This window comes from Macaca nemestrina, chromosome 4 (assembly GCF_043159975.1).
Source record: "Macaca nemestrina isolate mMacNem1 chromosome 4, mMacNem.hap1, whole genome shotgun sequence".
NCBI classification, from domain to species: domain Eukaryota; kingdom Metazoa; phylum Chordata; class Mammalia; order Primates; family Cercopithecidae; genus Macaca; species Macaca nemestrina.
In genome coordinates this window covers 174,471,685-174,495,020 of record NC_092128.1, presented here as the reverse complement: position 1 = coordinate 174,495,020, position 23,336 = coordinate 174,471,685, and the positions used below count along the sequence as shown (strand labels likewise).

At 44.2% G+C, this 23,336-nt stretch overlaps 1 protein-coding gene across 8 annotated transcripts in view; it reads left to right on the top strand.

Moving 5' to 3' along the window:
• The window catches only part of LOC105472738 (TIAM Rac1 associated GEF 1), a 443,930-nt gene that overhangs the window by 161,949 nt on the left and 258,645 nt on the right, over nt 1–23,336 (top strand). The window contains exon 1 of one of the 8 annotated variants that reach the window (XM_071095589.1): nt 11,980–11,998. The exons of the other annotated variants lie outside the window; for them this stretch is intronic. The gene's annotated coding sequence lies outside the window, so the exon portion shown is untranslated. Of the gene's footprint in view, nt 1–11,979; nt 11,999–23,336 lie in introns of those variants that run through there. 8 annotated transcript variants of the gene reach the window in all.

The following is a 23,336-nucleotide window of genomic DNA, read 5'->3' as shown; positions in this document are numbered from 1 at the left end:
CCTTCTGCCCTGGCAGAAGGCAGCCCGGCATCTTCACGTTCTGACTTCTGGAATGGAATGAAAGGGTTTCTTTCTGTGTAGAGAGGTTTGTTTGACACAGAGCTGCCTTTGACTGGGAAGACTCCCCCTAACAGATTTGGATCATAACGCGTTGGCACCAAGCCAGGAAGGGTGGCCATAAATTGTAATTTGAATGAGGTTTCACCAACTCTTTGTCCTGTTATCTCATTTCTGGTGCGGGGATATTGGGAAACTTAAACCAAGAGCTGATTTGGTCAATGTGATTGTCATTATTTAAATTAGAAATGTTCATTTTGGGTGGCAGGTATCAAGATGTTTGTATATTGGTTTCTACTTTGTGAGTTTTTTTCCAAAGGAATTAAAATGGGAGGAAAAGAGGAGGAGAGAAGGAAGAGAGGAAGGAAGCTATTTGAAACATGGACCCTTAGCAGAGCTTTTGGATGCAAAAAGATCTGTGTGGGAATTTGGCACTTGCTGTATGTGTGACTTTGGCCAACTTCTCTGCCTCAGTTTTTGCTGTTTATAAAATGACACTTATAAATGGGGCATGATGGTTCTTTGTTAAGAGATCATACCTCTTCAGAGCCAAACATAGTGCTTAGTATATAAAAGATACCTCGAAAATCTCAATTCCCTTTCATTACCTCTTTGATGTTGCATCTGAAGATCTGCCGCTAAATTGAACGCAGACCTTATCACTTCCAGGCTGGTCTGAATATAGGTCTTGCTAGAATGTTGTTCACTTAAATACAATGATACCACAGCGATCCCAGGTCCTTTTGCTTTGGTTTCTTTCCACCAACCTGGAGTGCAGTGGTGCCATGTCAGCTCACTGCAACCTCCACCCCAGGTTCAAGTGATTCTCCTGTCTCAGCCTCCTGAGTAGCTGGGATTACAGGCGTCTGCCATCAGGCCCAGCTAATTTTTGTATTTTTAGTAGAGGCGGGATTTCACCATGTTGACCAGGCTGTTCTCGAGCTCCTGACTTCAAGTGATCCAGCCACCTTGGCCGCCCAAAGCGCTGGGATTACAGGCGTAAGCCACTGCACCTGGCCCAATATTTAGTTTTATATTAATATTATTAAATATAATATGTGATTGTTATAATTGCTAATGTAATTAATATTATATAATATTTTATATTATTATATCATATTAAACATTATATATATATATATATATATTTTTGTATTTATTGAGGACCAACTGAGAGCCAGACAGTGTTTCGGGAGCTACAGTGGGGCAGGTAGGAGAATAGACATGGAGAGGGTGGTGGGTGTCTGTTGTAGACAGGGTGGTCTGGGGAGCTTTCCCCCAGGAGGTGTGATCCTGAGATCTGCATGGAGGGAGAGACCCTATGGAAATCCGGAGAAAGAACATTCCAGGCAGAGGGACCTGCGAATGCGTTGAAGATTGGCAGGAGGCATGTGTGGGAAAGGCAGGAATGGGGCAGGCACGGAGGTCACAGCCCAAGTCACCTGCAAGAACGAGGTTCTTGTGTGGATTTTGGGCAGTAGGAATCGGCATAAGTTGAACCACAAAACAAGCCCCTGGACTCTTAAGAGACTTTGTTAGATGTGTTTTGCAGAGAAGATGGAAAATAATAGTGTATCTGTTACTTTGATTACAATTCCCATCATATAATAATTAACTGCCAGCTGTAATTATAGGACTTCCTCTAATTTAGTTTAGCACTCTGGGGACCTCCATTAGCTTATATCCCAATCAATGTCACAGCCATTACGGAGGAAAAAAGCCATGTTCCTGTTGAATTTTAAATCTAGAGGGAGAATGATGCACCCATTTGCTAGACATGCCTTATTTTGTTTTCGCTCCTTTTCTTTCTGTTCTGGCCCTCCCTGCTGGCCTGCTGTTTCAGGCATGTACATGTTGTTTCCTAATTAGGATAGATTTTTCACAGATAGCTGTTCATGAATTCCATGCATCTCACGTCCTTTTAGTAACCTCCCCAATTTATAAAGCAAAAATTTTCACCTGACAGCCAGGGGGAACGCATGTGTTCCCTCCCCAAGATAGATGTTTTAGTCAATATTTATTCTCTTGTCTAGCACCTTTTACTACCCCCATGCCCTCTGTGTAAGTTCATTTATGTGGAGAAGTGTAACACAATCTGCTTTCTCAGTTGGAGAGAACAATACATTCTCTTGTGGTAGAAAATGCAAGGTTGGCCCTCCTCTTCGCCTCTGTGGCGTATCTGGTGATTGGCTGTGTTTGGATGACCTCGGCCTCCGAGGGCCCCTCTTGTCCAATTTTCTCTGCTGCTCTGGTGGCAAAAGCTGTCCTTACTGTCACATGGCTGCAGCGGCACCGAGTCCCCAGTGGACTGCTTCTCTCTGGAGGCAAGCAGTGATCTGTGTGTGGGGCCATTTGTCACTTCTCTAGAAGTAGCTCCCTGAGACATAGTGACATCTCCAGAGAGCTCTACTTACTAGTTTTGTTCTCCTCCACCTCTTCTTTTTTTTTTTTTTTTGAGACAGAGTCTCACTCTGTTGCCCAGGCTGGAGTGCAGTGGCGCAATCTCAGCTCACTGCAACCTCTGCCTCCTGGGCTCAAGCAATTCTGGTGCCACAGCCACAGAGTAGCTGGGACTATAGGCACGCACCACCATGTCTGGCTAATGTTTGTATTTTTGGTAGATATGGGGGTTTCACTGTGTTGTCGAGGCTGGTCTTGAACTTCTGACCTCAAATGACCTTGGCCTTCCAAAGTGCTGGGATTACAGGTGTGAACCATCATGCCCGGCCCCACTTACTAGTTCGTGGGTAGCAACTAGAATCGCTTCATACCATGGAAGAAGAAAGCAAGGCTGTGGGCAAGGAGGTGGAGAGAATGGTTGCCCACTGCTGTCAGGCAAGTGGCCATAAACATGAGCCCTGTGTGTTTGCTCTGGCTCCTCTGGCAGTGTGTGTGTGTGTGTGTGTGTGTGTGTGTGTGTGAGAGAGAGAGAGAGAGAGAGAGAGAGAGAGAGAGAGAATGAGTAGATTTTCATTTTTAGAGCAGTTTTAGGTGGCCAGCCAAATTGGGTCGAAAGCACAGAGAGTTCCCATACACCCCTTCCTCCCTCACTCCCGGTCCACCTCCCGCACCCATAACATCCTGCCCCAGACTGGTGCATTTTTTACAAACAGCAAACCAATGTTCAACTGTCATCACCACCCAGAGTTCATAGTTTACACTGGGCTTCACTCTTGCTGTTGTACCTTCTGTGCAGTTGGACAAATGTATAATGACGTGTGTTCACCACATAGTATCCCACAAAATTGGTTTCACTGCTCTAAAAATCTTTTGTGCTCTGCCTGTTCATCCCTCCTTTCCCCCACCCCTGGCAACCACTGCTCTTGTTACTGTCTCTATCGTTTTACCTTTTCCAGGATGTCATGTAGTTAGAGTCGTACAGTGTGTAGCTTTTTCAGATGGGCCTCTTTCACTTAGTAATATGTATCCAGGGTTCTTCCATATTTTTCTGTGGCTTGCTAGCTCATTTTTTCTTAGTGCCGGATAATATTCCTTTGTGTGATATACCATTGATTATCCCTTCACCTACTGAAGGACATTGTGGCTGCTTCTGAGTTTTAGCAATTATGAATAAAATTGCTATAAGCATTCACATGCAGGTTTTTATATACACACAATATAAATATAAATGTATATTTACATAATATATAAATGAGTTTTATTTGTTTCTGATTATGAAAAAACATGTGCTTTATTATATAACATTTGGAAAATATTAAAAAAGAAGAAAATCTTTAAGAATCAGTATGAGTCTATTTATTAATTTAATGTAATAAGGTACATGAAATCGGAACTCTCCTGGAAATGCAGGCCATATGGTTATTATATAGTGTAACAGTCAGTGGTAAAGTCAGGAAAGACTTAGGGCATTCCAAGTGCTGGTTCTGTTTCTATTAAAACCACTTCTTAAGTGACGTTTTATGATACTCCACATTCAAACAAACACTCTCAGCTTTAGAAAATGGCTAAGTTAAAAGTCCTCACAAACAAATGAAGTCCAAGGAGGTACTGAAATTCTTCTCTTAAAAAAATTCAGATATACTTTAGCCATGGTTCTCAGTGGTGGTGGAGGGGATTCCCGACATTCATGTGGAATCCAGCAGTTCGGACACACACAGGTTTTATAAGGCACAATATGACTGCATTCACCTCTGGGAGCCTTCGTGTCTCTTGGGCATGTTCTGGGTGCAGAGGTAGAGGATGCTGCTGGGGAGGACAGGGTGGTGTTGAGCTCATGGAATAGTAATGGCTCAAAAGCAGCCTCAGAAGTGGACGTCAGTGGACAGCCTGTTGCATTTCATTTTTCTTTTTTTTTTTTTTTTTTTTTGAGACAGAGTCTCGCTCTGCCGCCCAGGCTGGAGTGCAGTGGCCGGATCTCAGCTCACTGCAAGCTCCGCCTCGTGGGTTCACGCCATTCTCCTGCCTCAGCCTCCCGAGTAGTTGGGACTACAGGCGCCCGCCACTGCGCCCGGCTAGTTTTTTGTATTTTTTAGTAGAGACGGGGTTTCACCGTGTTTGCCAGGATGGTCTCGATCTCCTGACGGCGTGATCCGCCCGTCTCGGCCTCCCAAAGTGCTGGGATTACAGGCTTGAGCCACCGCGCCCGGCTCATTTTTCATTTTTAAGAATTCTGGCAAAGTACTGTGTTAATCCATTTTTCAACGCTATAAAGCAATACCTGAGGCTCGGTAATTTATAAAGAGAGGGCCGGGCACAGTAGCTCATGCCTGTAATCCCAGCACTTTGGGAGGCCAAAGCAGGCGAATCACTTGAGGTCAGGAGTTTGAGACCAGCCTGGCCAACATGGTGATAGCCTGTCCTAAGTAAAAATACAAAAATTAGCCAGACATTGTGGTGGGCACCTGTAGACCCAGCTACTCGGGAGGCTGAGGCAGGAGAATCTCTTGAGCCCAAGAGGTGCAAGTTTCCGTGAGCTGAGATCGTACCACTGCACTGTAGCCGGGTGACAGAGTGAGACTCAGTCTCAAAAAAAAAAAAAAAAAAAACCAGAAGAGAGGTTTATTTGACTCATGGTTCTGTATAAGCAAGGCACCAGTATCTGCCTGGCTTCTGTGAGGCCGCAAGAAGCTTTTACTCATGGCAGAAGATGAAGGGGGAGCAAGCATGTCACATGGTGAGAAGGAACAAGAGAGAGTGTAGGAGGTGCCAGTCTCTCTTAAACAACCCACTCGTGCTTGAACTAATAGAGCAAGAACTCACTCATGACTGCAAGCGTGGCACCAAGCCATTCATGAGGGATCTGCCCCCATGACCAGAACGCCTGCTACCAGGTCCCACCTCCAATATTGGAGGTCACATTTCAATATGGGATTTGGAGGAGACAAATGTCTACACTATATCAGGTATTGAAGATCATTTTCAGCACTTTTTTTTTTTTTTTTTTGGAGACAGAGTTTCACTCTTGTTGCCCAGGCTGGAGTGCAGTGGTGCCATCTCAGCTCACCATAACCTTCACCTCCCGGGTTCAAGCAATTCTCCTGCCTCAGCCTCCTGAGTAGCCGGGATTACAGGCGCCTGCCACCACGCCCGGCTAATTTTGTAATTTTTACTAGAGACGGGGTTTCACCATGTTGGTCAGGCTGGTCTCAAACTCCCGACCTCAGGTGATCCGCCTGCCTTAGCCTCCCAGAGTGCTGGGATTACAGGTGTGAGCCGCTGCACCCAGCCTCGTTTTCAGCTTTTTAGCAAGGCAGACAATACCAAATCAGCCTAAAAATAACATCTTTTCATGGCTTCTGAGAATGAGAGTACAGATGCTCATCAGTTTACAATGAGGCTACGACCCAGGAAACCCATTGTAAGTTGAAAATACCTTAAGGTGAAAATACATTTAATACACTTAATTTACCGCACATCCTAGCTTAGCCTAGCCTACCTTAAATGTGCTCAAACGCTTACATTAGCCTACAGTTAGGCAGAATTATCTAACACAAAGCCTGTTTTATAACAAAGTGTTGAGTATCTCATGTAATGTATTAAGTACTGTACTGAAAGTGAAAAACAGCATGGGTGTATGGGTACTTAAAGTATGATTTCTGCTGAATGCTTATTGCTTTTGTGCCATTGTAAAGTCAAAAACTGTTAAGTCGAACCTTCCTAAATCAGGTACTCTTTTTATATATCTAGCAGCTTTTAATTAAAAAAAAAAAAAAGACATTCATGATCTCTTTTTGGTGGAAGAAAGCAGGCCTATGGGCAAGAATACAAATGAAGGCGCATATGACCTTTGTCTAGATATATAAAAGTTGTTGTAAGTCAAGCTAACAAATTGTAAAATAAAACGTATTCTCCTACCTTGACAAGTAGACTTTCCATTGTTCGTTTATTTATTTATTTGTCGTTGTTTTAGACAGAGTGTTGCTCTATCACCCAGGCTGGAGTGCTGTGGTGCAATCTTAGCTCACTGCAACCTCCACCTCCTGGATTCAAGCGATTCTCCTACCTCAGCCTCTTGAGTAGCTGGGATTATAGGCGCCTGCCACCATGCCCAGCTAATTTTTGTATTTTTAGTAGAGCCACGGTTTTGCCATGTTGGCCAGGCTGGTCTTGAACTCCTGACCTCAGGTGATCCACCTACCTCGGCCTCGCAAAGTGCTAGGATTACAGGGGTGAGCCACTGTGCCCGGCCTAGACTTTGTTTTTTTTGTTGTTGTTGTTGAGACGGAGTCTCGCTCTGTCCCCCAGGCTGGAGTGCAGTGGGGCGATCTTGGCTTACTGCAAGCTCCGCCTCCCGGGTTTATGCCATTCTCCTGCCTCAGCCTCCCGAGTAGCTGGGACCACAGGCGCCCACCACAGTGCCCGGCTAATTTTTTGTATTTTTTAGTAGAGACGGGGTTTCACCGTGGTCTCGATCTCCTGACCTTGTGATCCGCCCGCCTCAGCCTCCCAAAGTGCTAGGATTACAGGGGTGAGCCACCGTGCCCGGCTAGACTTTCATAATGACTTGGAAAGCTAGATTCAGAGTTATAATGGTCAGACTCCTTAGAATACCATGTGGGATCGTAAGGTAGGGGAAAGCCGGCCCCAGCCATGACCCTTCCTTATCCTTCCATCCCTGGCTCCATCTTGGACCATGAAAGGTTTTGTGGACACAACAGCGTATACAAAGAAGCCTCCTCTAAAATCCCCACCAAGAGCTACCCTTGGGCCTATGAGTGCACATGTAGTATCGTCCACTACCTTGGGAGGTCAGAACTAAGAAAGAGCCCCTAGAGGGCCTGGACGTGGACATTGGGTCCAAGGTGCCCTGGTATCTTCTAGAAAGGTATCTGCTTGTCTGCCCGGGAATCCTTGCCCCTTTAAGAAGGGGCGTGGCTGGTAGAAGGCCAGACAAGTCCCTTTGATGTGAGTGCCCAGGTCTGACTAGGAATCTTTGAATGCTAGTCTGGTTTTGATCCTGGAAAAGCTAGTCATCACTTTCAGCATGAAGAAAGGAGAACGAGAAGCCTCCATTTGGAATGTATTAGAATTCAGCAGCATGCAATTAAAAAGTTTTTTTTAATGGGTGACCATCAGTGTTTCCTGGCATAGGTTCATTTAAAAAGCTCTGGGCTTGATCAAATGGCAAAATATACAATATATTTATACAAGGTGGTTTGTTTTTGTTTTCAGACTTTACTTTTCAAGAACCATAATGAAGTTTTGATTAAAAACTGTCAGTCTTTGGTCCCATGGATCATGGCTGTCTTCTGGGCTGATACGATGTTTCACCTCCTGGAATCTTGTCTGGTGGCCTTCTTCCTGCTCGTAACATCTGTGATTGCACAGGTGCTCCTGCATTATTACTTCTTACTTCTAAGGGGATGCTGATGAGAAGAGCTAATGTAATTTCAATACATAGGAAAAGGCAAAGCCAAGATCAAGTTTAAATTGGAAGATACTATCTTAAAGGGTACGATAGTGAAGTGAACGTGTATACTGGCAAATCACTTGTCATTTTTGATAACAGTAATACAGAAGTTTTACAACTTGTCCATTAGTGAGATTCTCAAATTGCTTTAGAGAATAGAGAAAAACAAGCAAGTTGGAGTCCTGAGGTTCTGTTCTTCCGGTGATTGAAGAGAATTTAAATAATACCTTGTTTTTACCTCATTAATTATTTAATCAAAACTGAAAACATTATGCCCATAATACTGCATCCACAAAGTGGGTACTGAGGAATGAATGAATATAAATTCTCCAAACATCTCTCATTTCTCATTCTTGCTTAAGAAAGTATTTGTGCTTTCTAAAAAATTCCTCTGATAGATTTTTTAAAAGTATATCTTTAAAATGAGGAATCCATACTGAAAAGTGATATGTTCCAAGGCTTCTTCCCACTGCTGGAAATATTCCTGATTACTGAATGTAATGAAATAAATTTGTCATGTTGGACATAATGTGTGGTGGAGTGCAGAATGAAGAGCCCAAAACTCCGAGTGGAGGCTTGAGTTTATAGTTATAAAATATGTACTTTAGGAATTGATTTATATAGAAAAATACCAGGGCTAAGATAGATAAATTGAAGCTTGTTCTCACTAAGTAGTTTAGACAGTTCATCAAATATTGGTTAAAATCTTTCTCTCTCTGGAGATCGAAAATAAGAGATTAAATGGCAGTGTCCCATGCATGGGACTCTGATTGTCTCCCTGACCAGTCTGTTCATATGAATATAAATGTAGTTGGGCAGCCTGTGTGTGCCTGGTGTGTAGCACGTGGCTCAGCAACTCAGCCGACCACTGCCTTGTTTCGTTACTTAGGCTAAGAATAGACTTTATGGTTTTAAATGGTTGGGGAGCCTGGGGGCGGTGGCTTACGCCTGTAATCCTAGCATTTTGGGAGGCTGAGGCAGGCAGATCACCTGGGGTCAGGAGTTCCAGACCAGCCTGGCCCACATGGCAAAATGCTGTCTCTATTAAAAATACTAAAATTAGCTGGGTGTGGTGGAAGGCACCTGTAATCCCAGCTACTCGGGAGACTGAGGCAGGAGAATTGCTTGGACCCGGGAGGCAGAGGTTGCAGTGAGCTGAGATCACGCCACTGCACTCCAGCCTGGGTGACAGAGAGAGCCTCCGTCTCAATAAAATAAAATAAAAATAATAAAAAAAAGGTTGGGGAAAATATCCTAAGAAGAATAATGCTTTGTGATATGGGAAAGTTATATGAAATTCAAATGTCAGCATCCATGAGTAAAATTTTATTGGAATGTAGCCACACCCATTCTTGTACGTATTGCCCGTGGCTCGTTTCATGCTCCAGTGGTGGAGTTGAGTGCTTGTGACACAGACCTTATGGCCAGGAAGGCCTAAAATGTTTACCATCTGGCCCTTTGCAGAGAAAGTTTTCTGAACCCTGGCTTAGCAGAGTCAGTGCTTGTTGCTGCTGGCAGCCTGTGGTCCCCCCTCTTTTCCCCTTGTCTTCTTGCTTTTACCTTAAATTTGTGTTGAATTTTAGTGATAGGTAATGCTTCTGTTGAGTGCTTACTATTTTTAATTTATTCAATTCTCATAGGAACTCTGTGATGTAGATTCAATTATTATCCCCATTTTACAGATGAAGAAATTGAGGCACAAAAACATAAGCAGCAGGGCTTAACGTCTAGCCTCCTGGCTCCCTCCACTTTCCCCGTTTTTATTTTTATTTTTTATTTTTTAAGAGACAAGGTTTTGCTCAGTCACCCAGGCTGGAATGCAGTGGCATTATCATAGCCTCCAAGTCCTCGGCTCAAATGATCCTCCTGCCTCAGCCTTTTGAGTAGCTGGGACTGTAGGTGTGCATCACCATGCTTGGCTTTTATTTTATTTTAATTTTTTTGTAGAGATGGGGTGTTGCTCTATTGCCCAGACTGGTCTTGAACTCCTGGTCTCAAGTGATCTTCCTGCCTCAAAAAGTGTTGGGATTATAGGCGTGAGCCACCATGCCCGGCTCTGCACTTTCTCTTGACCACCCTGTCCCCTGTGTCTTGGAGATCAACTTCTGGCATTTGTACCCTTCTTTATCAGATTCACCGTATTCCCATAAGAGGTGTATGTGTACGTGTGTGTGTGTGTGTGTGTGTGTGTGTATGTATTAGGGTCTTCTTGCATTGGATAAAGAAATACCCAAGACTGGGTAATTTATAAAGAAAAGGGCTTTAATTGGCTCGTCATTTTGCAGACAGTACAAGTAGCTTTTGCTGGCATCTGCTAGGCTTCTAGGGAGGCCTCAGGAAATCTATAATCATGGTGGAGAGTGAAGGGGGAACAGGCATGTCACATGGTGAAAGCCTGAGCAAGAGAGGGAGAGAAGGTGCCACACACTTTTAAACAACCAGATCTCATGAGAACTCACCATTCACAGAAGTCGTGCTCGGGCAGCCTGCATGTTCGCAGCAGGCACCAGGCTCCAGGCCCCCTCATTAGGGCCACTGGGAAGAGGTGACTTCACTCTATACACCTGGCCCTGGGGAAGGTGCACCTGGGAGAGACCCACACACTGCTGTTGCCGGCTTCCCTCCAGGTCCACCTCCTCCCCCAGTGACGCTCACCATGGGCCACCACGCATGGCTACTTGGCACCAACTCACTGAGCCACCCACCACTGGGGCTGGCACCCTGCGCCTTGGACCAGTGTCTGCAGCTGTGGAGAGAAGTCCCTGGTCTTCCCCTTCATCCTCGCTGGCTGCCTCCACGGGACAAGGACCGATTCTGACACAGGTTCCTCTTTTCCCCTTCCCGACATCGTCAGAAGACGGCGTCCCTGCACACCATCCATATACAGACCCTCCTTGAAAAAAGACAGAGGCCAGGCTCGGTGGCTCATGCTGTAATCCCAGCACTTGGGGAGGCCGAGGTGGGCGGATCATTTCAGGTCAAGAGTTAGAAACCAGCCTGCCCAACATGGAGAAACCCTGTCTCTGCTAAGAATATAAAAATTATCCGGGCGGGGTGGTGGGCGCCTGTAGTCCCAGCCAGTCAGGAGGCTGAGGCAGGAGAATTGGTTGAACCCGGGAGGCAGATCTTTCAGTGAGTTGAGATGGTGCCCCTGCACTCTAACCTGGGTGACAAGAGGGAAACCCTGTCTCAACCACCCCCCGCACCAAAAAAAGAATAAATTTCTACAAACGCCCTGTACTGAGCTTCAGTCTGCTCTCAGGGTGGGACGGGGTTTCCTCACATCTCTGGGAGAAGAGAAGGCTGTGGCCACCTGGGGGGCCCAGGGTGGTGGGTCTGGCATGTGGTGACACAGCTAAGAGAGCAGGTACCGGAAGTTCTAAGAGGTGCTTAGACAAGAGCTGGTGCCGGGCCACAGGTGCCCAGCCCAGCGGGGCCATTCCACAGCAGATAAAGCTCAGGACGTCAAAAACACCCTGGACACCAAGGCAGAAACCAAGGACCTTCCGCAGGCAAATAAGCACCCAGCATCCATTCCGGCTGTCACTGCCCCTGTATCTTGTAGTTATTCTTTTAATAATAACAAAAGCCGTTTATGGATTCCATCTAGAAGGAAAACCTTGTTTCAGTCACCTCTCTCTGGCTGTTACTTTCCTTCCACCTTCTCCCTCCCTAGAATGTGTGTGCCTGGCCTATCCTCCCTGGGCCATAGCTGTGGCGCATGTTGCACGCGTGCACAGGCACAAGGATGTCTTTGGGTCCCTTGCCCTGCAGTTTCCAGGGGTCTCTGCTCCGAGTTCCAGAGCAGGCCCCTCAGGGAAAAATAGCCTCACATGGAATATGGGTGTCTCAGCGGCCCGTCTGGAAGGGCTGCGGCAGTTCCCCCGTGTCTCCGGGTAGCCACTTACCTCTTGAGCTTAGACACCTTTGCACATGGTTGCATTTCTTTAGTCAACTGTGGGTCTTTCGGTGTGGGTTTGATTTTGCTTTTGCTTTTCTAGGTGAGATTTCCCAACTGCATCCTCAGAAGCTCTGGGCATGCCAGAGGACCCCCAGAACCAAGAAGGGAGGGTGAGTGGGTCTCCATTCCCTGAGAAGCCAGGGGCAGAGTGGGATGGGGGAGACCAGGAGCAGAGTTGAGCATCACAGAAGCCAACACAGGTCTCTGTTTAGCACCTGTGCCAGGGCTGCGGGCCCAGGGAAACAGCCCCATTTCATCACAACCCCTCTCAGGGCCTCAAGACGGCTGGCGCGGGCTGCTGGCAGGAGAGAGATGTCCTGTCCCTGGCAGCCACTCCACAGAGCATACCCCAGCATCTGCCACTGCCTTCGCCCTTGCTTTGACCTTGAAGTTAACTCTCTTAGAGTCTAACTTTGGTTCATTTCTGCATAGATACAATAGAAGATTTATTTGTTAAAAATGTTTATTATATATAACATATTAATATCAGTATAAATAACAATATACCATCAATTAATGTATCAATATATAAATAAATTAATATAATACCAATTAATATATAATTATATAATATATAATTAATATATAATATATAAATATATATTAAACATTTTAATTTTAAATCAAATATTAAAAATATATTATATATACATATTTGTTCATAAGATTTATGTTTTAAACAGCTGGTGTAGAGTACCTTTTTTTTTTTTTTTTTTTTTTAAATCTTCCAGTGCAGTATATTTTTTAAAGCACAAAATTGGTGCCAAGACTGGGTGAGGAATATACATTTCCCTCTTATTATTTTGTAGTTTTGGGACCTTACCTGTAAGACTCTTAAAGATTTTCCTCCCTCCTATTTCAGGGTGGGTCACATTCTGGTGAATGTTTCACTTGTACAGATCCTAGCTTATTGCCTTGACCCAGCCATCCCCACAGACACTGGGTGACTCTCTGGCTCTCCCTGTGTCTCCCACCCCAAAATGCCTTGGGACCCTCGACCCCACCCTTCTTTTGTGCCAGCCGTGTTGCTTGTATGGTTTTGAAACTCCCATTCTATTTTATGATGGTTGATTATAATTATTAACCTAATAAAGTTTGTTTTTAAAAAATCTGTGTCTGTCTGTAAAGAACTCACTATTGAAAGGACAGCATTGCCTGGTCAAATGGTGAAACCCTGTCTCTACTAAAACTACAAAAAATTAGCCAGGCATGGTGGCAGGTGCTTGTAATCCCAGCTGCTTGTGAGGCTGAGGCAGGAGAATCGCTTGAACCTGGGAGGCAGAGGTTGCAGTGAACCTAGATCACGCCATTGCTTTTCAGCCTGGGCAACAAGAGTGAAACTCTGTCTCAAAAAAAAAAAAAAAAAAGACAGCATGAAGCCATGTGGAATCTGTTCCTATGACCCAAACACCTCCCGCTAGCCCCCATCTCCAACTGTGGGGATTCCATTTCAACAAAAGATTTAGAGGGGACAGCATTCAAATCATGTCAGTGTGTGTGTGCTTGTGTGGGTGTGAGGTTACTTTACCTAGTCCTGATGTCATGGGCTTAATGTGCTGCTAATACATTTTTTAATACACATTGAAAAATAATTATAACTATAAAGTTTAAACATGGTTTTCCATGTACCACTAAAAACGGTTTCCTGTTCCATTAGTGGTATGTGTAGCGCTTGTGTGCAACCCTCTTGGGTCTCCACTCACAGCTCTTGACCTATTTGTGGGACTTAAGGTAAGATATTTGTGGATTCTGGTTTTTAAATTTAAAGCAAACTCAAGCTGTATGATCCTGAAGTATAAGAGACGATACAGAATAATTCAAGGAGGTTGGGAAAGCTTTCTTTCTTTTGTTTTTTAGAAACAGGTCTTGCTTTGTCACCCAGGCTGGAGTGCAGTGGTGCGATCATAGCTCACTATAGCCTCAAACTACTGTGCTCAAGCAATTCTCCCATCTCAGCTTCCTGAGTAGCTGGGACTACTAATGTGTGCCACCATGCTAGCTAATTAAAAAAAAGAAAGATTTTTTTTTTTTTTGTAGAGATGGGGTCTTGCCATGTTGCCCGGGCTGGTCTTGACCTCTTGACTGCAAGCAATTCTTCTGCTTTGGCCTCCCAGGAAAAACATTTTTAATTTGGGTCCCTTCCCCCTTGATCTTTGACATTCCTTTTTTCATTTGATGGTGTGTTTGCTTGAATACTTCTAGTTCCAAGGCCTCTTCAGATGTTATATATTTCCTTGAGTATCTTAATTGCCTTATTCGTTCATTAAACTTACGAGGTGCCCAGTGCCCTGCTTGAGACTGGAAGCGCATCTCTGAACACCGCAGGATATGTGGCCCCAGAGTGCGTTACAAGAATATGGTCATCAGCCAGCAAATGTCTTCACCTGCTCTACTTAGATTTTAGCAATTTGCATTGCTCCTGAGGTGCTTGATTGCATATGATAATTTCAACACAGCAGGTCCCAGCAGATAGAGGAGCAGCTGTCACATCAAGAAACCTGTCCATTGGCCCAGATTGTTCTGATGATTTGCAGCATAACCTTGGAAGCGCCGTTTCATTTTCCATTCCAGGTTTTCACTCTGGAAAGTGGAGAATAACAGCAAATGAAGCTGGTCTTAAAGAAATCAGGTGCCCCACGTACTGTAATGAGCTCTGCTTTTCATTTCTCATGCCTGCCTTATTGACATGGACATGTCCTGTTGGTGTGTAACCTTATGTAGTAGATAGATACAGCTATGAAGATACACATATGCAGTGTGATACCTGCAGTGTGATGTAGATACAGGAGGTTTTCTTTCCGAAGGCATATCAGGAATTGTCCCTGGAAATGACAGCCTGAAAGAGATAGGTGTGCAGTGTTGGTGGACAAGGCCGGTATCAGTTTGGTGAATCTGTGAAAGCCCATTTTGAGCCTGTTTGTAAGGCTGAGTGAAAGAACTGTTGAAGTGTGAAGAGGTGCCTGGGAAAGGACTCAACCTGCCAACTTTTGAGTTCCTGGGGAGTGGGATGTAGCCTAGGGTCGGGAACATAATAGGTGTTCACTGAACATCATTTTGCACAATCCTTGTAATGATTAGTGGCCCCTGTCTCTGAGAGAATCACTGTATGTTTAGATCGTGACAGGGCTGGGATTAAAAGCGTTACTCTTTTAAGTATTCTGAATTTATGAAACTATTATGTTTTACACTTTTTTTTTTTGAGAAGGAGTCTCGCTTTGTTGCCCAGTGTGGATTGCAGTGGCACAATCTCCGCCCACTGCAACCTCCGCCTCTTGGGTCCAAGTGATTCTCCTGCCTCAGCCTCCCGAGTAGCTGGAATTACAGGCGCCCACCACCACGCTAGGCTAATTTTCATAATTTTAGTAGAGACGGGGTTTCACCTTGTTGGCCAGGCTGGTCTCAAACTCTTGACCTCAGGTGATCTGCCCTTTTCGGCCTCCCAAAGTGCTGGGGTTACAAGTGTAAGCCACCATGCCTGGCCTATGTTTTACACTTTTAAAAGATATTGATAATATTCAGACATCTAGTTTAAACATAAGTGCATAATGATAATTCGCCAAGGTGAAATTGATTACTTTTCCATATTGAAGGCACAAAAGCGTATTTCTTGAACCAATAATGTCACGTCGGTGGTTCTTTTACACTAGAATCACATGCTTTCATTAATTTTTTTAGTTTGTTGCCATGTCTTTTGTAGCAAAGACCTTGACTTTTGTGATCTCATTTAAAATATCACCAATTGACTGACATGTTAAAAAAATCTGTTTATAAACTGTCAAAAGATAAAGCATAGGTACTTCAATCCTCTCATTCAGTGTGCTACATCCGTCTCATTAATTGCCTTTTCAGAGAGCAATGTCATTGGAGGTAATCAGTCTTTTGGAAAAAAAAAACCAGACCAAAGAGTTGTCAGGAGGTTGTTTGGCTCTGAGATAATTCATTTCTTGCTTTCTTTCATAAGATACATAGGAATGTGGTAGCTAATGATCAGAAATGTGGAAATTGGAAATTGAAATTTATGTACTTGATCCTTGTACCTTGGTCAAAATATACAATCAATCTCTCTGCTTTTCATTTTCTTCTACCTTTATGTTCTAGACAGGGCGTAAATCTCAAGTCATGCCTTTTGTCACCTATGATTTTAGCCAATGGTTTCTACATTACCTTGTGGTTTTTCATACGGATATACAGCGTGCTGATAATCGTTGAAACATCTAGCCCCCGGGTCTCTGGTGTTTGGATAAGAGTTAGCAAAAGCATATTGCATGGGAGACGTGCTTATCATTTTGTTCCTTTCCTTCCCTCTTTTCATTCTCTAATTCAAGAATTTCCGCTTGACCCAGTTTAAATGTCTTCTGCACAAATCTCTCCTCATAATGCTTTATTGGTCTTTGTCTTAGGCAGTTTGAACTGCTGTAAAGAAATACCACAAACAGGGCAGCTTAATCCACAAACTTATTTCTCACAGTTCTGAAGGTGAGGAAGTCCAAGACCAAGGTCCCTGCTGATTGGGTTCCTGGTTTGAAGACAGTCTCCTCTCTCTCTCTATCCTAACATGGCAGAGAGAGAGGATCCCTCTAGTCTCTTCTTTTTGTTTTTTATTTTTGAGACAGGGTCTTACTCTGTCACCCAGACTGGAGTGCAGTGGTGTGATCATGACTCACTGCAGCCTCAACCTCCCAGCCTCAGGTGATCCTCCCACCACAACCCCCCAAGTAGTTGGGACTACAGGTGTGCACCACCATGTCTGGCTATTTTTTGTTTTCTTTGAGACAGAGTCTCACTCTGTTGCCCAGGCTGGAGTGCCGTGGCATGATCTCAGCTTACTGCAACTTCCACCTCCCACATTCCAGTGATTCCTGTGCCTCAGCCTCTCGAGTAGCTGGGAGTACAGGCATGTACCATCATGCCCAGCTACGTTTTGTATTTTTAGTAGAGGTAGGGATTCACCATGTTGACCAGGCTGGTCTCAAACTCCTGGGCTCAAGTGATCCACCTGCCTCGGCCTCCCAAAGTGCTAGGATTACAGGTGTGAGCCACTGTGCCCGGCTGCTGCCTGGCTAATTTTTTTCTATTTTTTGTAGAGGTGGGGTTTCAGCATGTTGTCTAGGCTGGTAGTGTCTCTTCTTATAAGAGCATCAATACCATTCACGAGGACTCTACTCATGCCTAATCACCCCGCAAAGGCTCCACCTCCAAATACATCACTTTGGGGATTAGAATTTCAACATACGGATTTTTGGGGGACACAAATGTTCAGTCCATAGCATTCTTATTATTGCAGCACTAAACAGCTTGGTGTAATAATCTAATCGAAGAAAGGGGCTGTATTATCTGTGTCTTCTAGCAAGGTTTAGTATATTGCACACAAGTACTTGGTTTTGTTGTTGTTATTTATTTACTTATAAAGTTACTGTTTGAGTGCTGCACTGTGTCAGGTACTCACTCATCGGTGAAAGAAGCACTATTATTTTCCTCATCTTACATCTAGAGAAGCTGGGGCTTGGAGGAGGATCCAAGGTCATTCAACATGTGAGTGAAGGGGTTGGGACTTAAACCTAGTTTCATTCCAAAGCCCCTGTCCCTAACCAATCTGGTACAATGCAAATTATATGGAATTAACTATATAAACTGCCTTATGAACGTTATGGATATGTTAAATTTAGGATTTTGACCCACATTTTAATGAACTAAAAAAACTAGGGTATTGAGTCTATTCCTTTTCTTTTTTTTTTTTTTTTTTTTGAGACGGAGTCTCGCTCTGTCGCCCAGGCTGGAGTGCAGTGGCCGGATCTCAGCTCACTGCAAGCTCCGCCTCCCGGGTTCACGCCATTCTCCTGCCTCAGCCTCCCGAGTAGCTGGGACTACAGGCGCCTACCACCTCGCCTGGCTAGTTTTTTGTATTTTTTTTTTAGTAGAGACGGGGTTTCACTGTGTTAGCCAGGATGGTCTCGATCTCCTGACCTCGTGATCCGCCCGTCTCAGCCTCCCAAAGTGCTGGGATTACAGGCTTGAGCCACCGCGCCCGGCCTATTCCTTTTCTTTATACTGTGGTAATAGATGATCCTCTAATGGATTTTTAAAAAAACAGCTTTGTTGAACTATAATTCATACCCCTTCCAATTCATCCATTTAAAATGTACACTTCCATAATTTTATTTTATTTATTTTATTTTATTTATTTTGTTTTATTTCTTGAGATGGAGTTTCACTCTTGTTGCCCAGGCTGGAGTGCACTGACGCGATCTTGGCTCACTGCAACCTCCACCTCCTGGATTCAAGTGATTCTCCTGCCTCAGCCTCCTGAGTAACTGGGATTACCGGCATGTGCCACCACACCCAGCTAACTTTGTATTTTTAGTAGAGACGGGGTTTCACCATGTTGGTCAGGCTGGTCTCAAACTCCTGACCTCAAGTGATCTACCCACCTCGGCCTCCCAAAGTGCTGGGATTACAGGCATGAGCCACTTATATTTATTGTTTGAGACAAAGTCTCACTGTTTTGCCCAGGCTGGAGTTCAGTGGTGTGATCTCACTGCAACCTCCACCTCTCAGGTTCAAGCAATTCTTATGCCCAGCCTCCCGAGTAGCTGAGATTACAGGTGTGCATCACCATGCCTGGCCAATTTTTTGCATTTTTAGTAGAGAGAGGGTTTCACCATGTTGGTCAGGCTGATCTTGAACTCCTGAGTCAAATGATCCGCCTGCCTTAGCCTCCCAAAAGTGCTGGGATTACACGCATGAACCACCATACACAGCCAGTTCCATAATTTTAGTACATTTATAAAGTTTTGCTACCATCCTCAAAATTGTTTTTAGGACAGAAGAAACTCTGTACCCATTACCAGCCATCCATATTTCCCTCCAACTCTTCCTACCCAATCGCCAACCCCAACCATTTAATTTGTCTCCATAGATTTCCTGTTCTGGACATTTTATATAAAAGGAATTATGCAGTATGGAGTCTTTTTTGACTGACTTCTTTCACTTGGCATGTTTTTGAGGTTCGTCTTTGTTGTATCGTGTCTCAGTACTTCACTTCTTTTTATTGCTGAGTAATACTCTATTGTATGGCTGTACCATATTTTATTTATCCACTCATTAATTGATGGACATTTGGGTTATCTTTCTTTTTGGCTATTACAGCCAGCGCTGCTACGAAATATTTGTGTACAAGCTTTTGTGTGGATATGCATTTTCATGTTTTTTTTCTAAGGGGCAGGGTCTTCTATTATCAATTTGGAGTCTAGAGTTACTTATAACTTGTCTAGAGTCCAACCTTGGGTGATTCTTTGGCTGGGGCACCATGCAGTGTTTTTGGAAGCAGAAATTATTCATTGATATTATTTCATTAATGTCACCGTACCGTCATCCCTTGGTATTTGTGGGGAATTGGATCCAGACCTCTGCTCCCCCACAGATACTAAAATCCATGGGTGATCAAGTTCCTTATATAAAATAGTGTAGGTCAGGCGAGGCGGCTCATGCCTGTAACCCCGCACTTTGGGAGGCTGAAGCGGGCAGATCACCTGAGGTCAGGAGTTCAAGACCAGCCTGGCCAACATGACAAAGCCTTGTCTTTACTAAAAATACAAAAATTAGCCAGGTGTGGTGATGGGTGCCTGTAATCCCAGCTACTTGGGGGAGGGATTCAGGAGAATCGCTTGAACCCGGGTGATGGAGGTTGCAGTGAGCCAAGATCGTGCCACTGCACTCCAGCTTGGGCGACAGAGCGAGACTCCATCTCAGTTAAAAAACAAAACAAAACAAAATAGTATTTGCGCAAAATCTATGCACGTTCTCCAGTATATTATAAGCAATCTCTAGATTGCTTATAATACCTGATGCTATGTAAATAGTTGTTATACTGTATTGTTTAGGGAATAGTGACAAGCAAAACAAGCCTGTACATATGCAGTACAGATACGATACAACCATCTGTTTTTTCTTTTTAAAAACATTTTGGATCTGCAGTTAGTGGAACCCAGGGATGCAGAACCCATGGATACCGAAGGCCAACTCCCTTGGCCAGATTGTGTGGCAGCAAGTATAAGTGGGAAAAAGATGGACTTCGGGGAATCAGGGAAGCCAAGGAGAAGTGAGAGTACAATGGTTGAAAGCCTTGAGGGTTAAGATAACAAAATGCCCTTCGGAGAGCAGGGATCCTTGCGGATTTGAAGCAGGCTGGAACGGACCAAAGAAAGTTAATTACTGAATCAGCATCACACTGGCAGGACAGACTGCCCGATACCTTAATAGTAATTTGCAAGGTACCTTATGTGGGACACTCACTTTTTCTACCAGAATAGTTTCTATGTTAGATAGGACTCCTGTTTGCAAATAACATACATCAAGGCAAGATCATGTGAATTTTTTTTAAAGGGGGTTGGTGTTAGTATTTTATGAAGACACAAGGTGCCTCCTGGCCAACATGAGCAGTAATGTTGTCTGTCCCGGGATTGTGCTGATGGTGAGGCCCCCCAGGATTCTGGGTTCTGTGGCTCTTTTGGCTCATCTTGTTTCTGCTTATTTATGTCATTCTCTCTCCTGCAGCTTTTAATGACTTTTTAAAATTTTTTTTTGAGACGGAGTTTCACTCTTGTTGCCCAGGCTGGAGTGCAACAGCGCGATCTCAGCTTACCGCAACCTCCACCTCCCAGGTTCAAGCGATTCTCCGGCCTCAGCCTCCCAAATAGCTGGGATTACAGGCATGTACCACCGTGCCCGGCTAATTTTGTATTTTTAATAGAGATGGGGTTTCTCCATGTTGGTCAGGCTGGACTTGAACTCCCGTCTTCATGCGATCTGCCCGCCTCGGCCTCCCAAAGTGCTGGGATTATAGGCATAAGCCACTGAGCCCAGCCCACTTTTTCTTTTTTTTCCTTATTCCTGAATGGACACAGCCAAAAATGTGTCTGCTGACTATTTCTGAACTGGATATCGCATCTGGATGGGAGACGTGGTATCCAAGAAGACCCGTGCAGGATCTTCGGTGCGACGTCTAAATACCCTTAGTAGCCCAGGATGGCAGACAGAAACCTGCCAGATAACCTTTAAAAAGCAGGAATGTGATGTCCTGTACAGTTTGGGGACAATCAGATGAAAAGAATAAATTGTTGTACATATACAGAAGGTTTGGCTTGGCATCAGTGTCTGTCAGAGGCGTGATGTGGTCACTGCAGATGAATGAGCCCGCTCTTGGGCTAAAGGGAGCATAGTGTCCTGATCCCACTGAATTTTCAGGAGGGCACTCCAGCCCTTGAGGACTATAGCCAGCTCCATGGTCAGCATTTTAAGGAAAACCTTGAGTGAGTGGAGTAGTCACACGAGCAGAACCAAAATGGTGACAGGAAACCCTGCCAAGAATAGCAGCTTACCCGGAGGAGGAAGCAATAAGGGAAGACAGGACCACTTTCTTCTGTTATTTGAAGGTTACCATACAGAAATGATAGAGAATTGGTCAGAGTTTCTCCAGCAGATGGGAGTTGTAGAAAGGCATCTCTTAAATCTATCTTAAAAAAAAAAAAAAGTTTCAGCCGGGTGCAGTGGCTTACACCTGTACTTGTAGCACTTTGGGAAGCTGAGGCGGGCGGATCACTTGAGGTCAGGAGTTCGAGACCAGCCGGGCATGGTGGCATCCACCTGTTATTCCAGCTACTTGTGAGGCTGAGGCAGGAGAATAGCTGGAACCCGGGAGGCAGAAGCTGCAGTGAGCTGAGATCGCGCCACTGCACCCCAGCCCGGATGACAGAGGGAGACTCTGATTCAAAAAATAAAATAAAATAAAATAAAATAAAAATTCCTATCTCAGAAGCGGAGCAAGGAGTTACCTAACTAGATTGGAGCTCCAACACTTACCATTCATCCAGGATATTATAGAATGTATTCTAGATTTCCTCTGCACTTTTAAGACCAGTTCAACATGACATTAGTCAGCATGTAGGCGTTGAGTATGGAAAAGGTTCTTTGATTTGAGGTCGATTTCACAGTTTTGCCATCCCTCCATCACCCACAAGTCCTTTCGATTGGCATCTCCTCCTCCCTCTGCTGTGCGTGTGTTTGGGGGAACACTAACTAATTTTGATGGTAGCCTAAGCAAAATGCAATTAGGGAAATCTCGTGCCAAACACGCATCTGTGCCAATGTTTGCCTTCATTAGCGTGCATAATCAGGAGTTTGCTTTAAACACTGTATGTCTTTTCCTGTGGAAACATGAAACAGAGAGGGTGCAGAGGGGGACCTGGGTACCCTGCATACCGTGGAGTGTGAGGAAGTGAGCCCAGTAGCCTGGGACAGCACCTGTAGTTTGGGAAGAATCATGTTCTTAGTGATTGGTGTTATGGTCAGAGACTGAGATGCATATATCAGGGATGGTGTGTGAGTGTGCGCATGTGTACATGCGTGTGAGTGTACACACCCATTCATGCTACCCATTTTAGCTCTACGTGGAGAAGCACAATTAAGGACATGGAGAACCAGATATCTCAGAAAACAAAGGGTAAGATGTGGCGGTATCGTTTATGAAACACTCGAAGGATATACGTAGCAATTTGACAACGGACTTATTTTCTTCTCTCTTTTTTTTTTTTTTTTTGAGGTGGAGTCATGCTCTGTCCAGGCTGGAGTGCAGTGGTGCAATCTCAGCTTACTGCAACCTCTGCCTCCTGGGTTCCAGTGATTCTCCTGCCTCAGCCTCCCAAGTAACTGGGATTATAGGTGCCCACCATCACGCCTGGCTGATTTTTGTATTTTTAGTAGAAACAGGGTTTCACCATGTTGATCAGGCTGGTCTTGAACTCCTGACCTTGTGATCCTCCTGCCTCAGCCTCCCAATGTGCTGGGATTATACGCGTGAGCCACTGCACCCAGCCTTTTTTCTACTCTTAATAAAAAGGTTTGCATATAGTAAAAAAAAGAGAAACTCAGCTTCACTTTCCAATTCATGGGTTTTTTTTGGTGGCACAGGGTGTGTGGGTTTCTATTTAGTGCCTGGCTTTTTTGATATGAGGAGATGAGCATACCTTATAAAAACATACATCTTCACATGTGTGATAAAAATAAAGTTGTTGATTTTTCCTTTTCTATATACGAATGATCACGGTGGGAAGTTTGAAAAAACAGAAAAGGTGGAAGAAGGGGAAAATAATTGTTATTTACTTACCACTGAAAGTGATTCTGATAGTTTTGGTATTTTGCCCATTCTTTAGTCTTTATTACTTGAACATACACTACACATGTATATGTGTATACTACATGGAGATATATACATATTCATGCACATAATGCATGTACATTTTTGTACCCACACACCACATACACCTAGATGTAGATGACTTTGCTTTGTTAGTGTTTGTTAGAATGTTGGTGGTAATTGGAAATTACTTTTTTTTTTTCTATTAAACAGTGACTTTCTGATATTTTATTTATCTGAAATGTTGGTGAAGGCCA